Source organism: Pygoscelis adeliae, unplaced genomic scaffold (assembly GCF_000699105.1).
Source record: "Pygoscelis adeliae isolate BGI_AS28 unplaced genomic scaffold, ASM69910v1 Scaffold87, whole genome shotgun sequence".
Taxonomy (NCBI): Eukaryota; Metazoa; Chordata; class Aves; order Sphenisciformes; family Spheniscidae; genus Pygoscelis; species Pygoscelis adeliae.
In genome coordinates this window covers 1,878,379-1,878,612 of record NW_008825098.1, presented here as the reverse complement: position 1 = coordinate 1,878,612, position 234 = coordinate 1,878,379, and positions in this window count along the sequence as shown.

The following is a 234-nucleotide window of genomic DNA, read 5'->3' as shown; positions in this document are numbered from 1 at the left end:
CCCTGGAATGCAAGGCCCAGTCCCCATTTTTGGAATTCCATGTCGCCCATTAAACTTTCCTAAAAACCTGTAACTTTCAGCTTTTTTTTTTTTTTTTTGGCTCATTTCTTCATAATGCAGTCATGAATCCCCATGGACTCTTGAGCGTTTTCTCCTGGAAGTGGATTTACTACTCAATGGCCACAGTTATTCCAGCAGGATGCTGTGGAAAACCTTTTTGGTGCCTAAAATGAG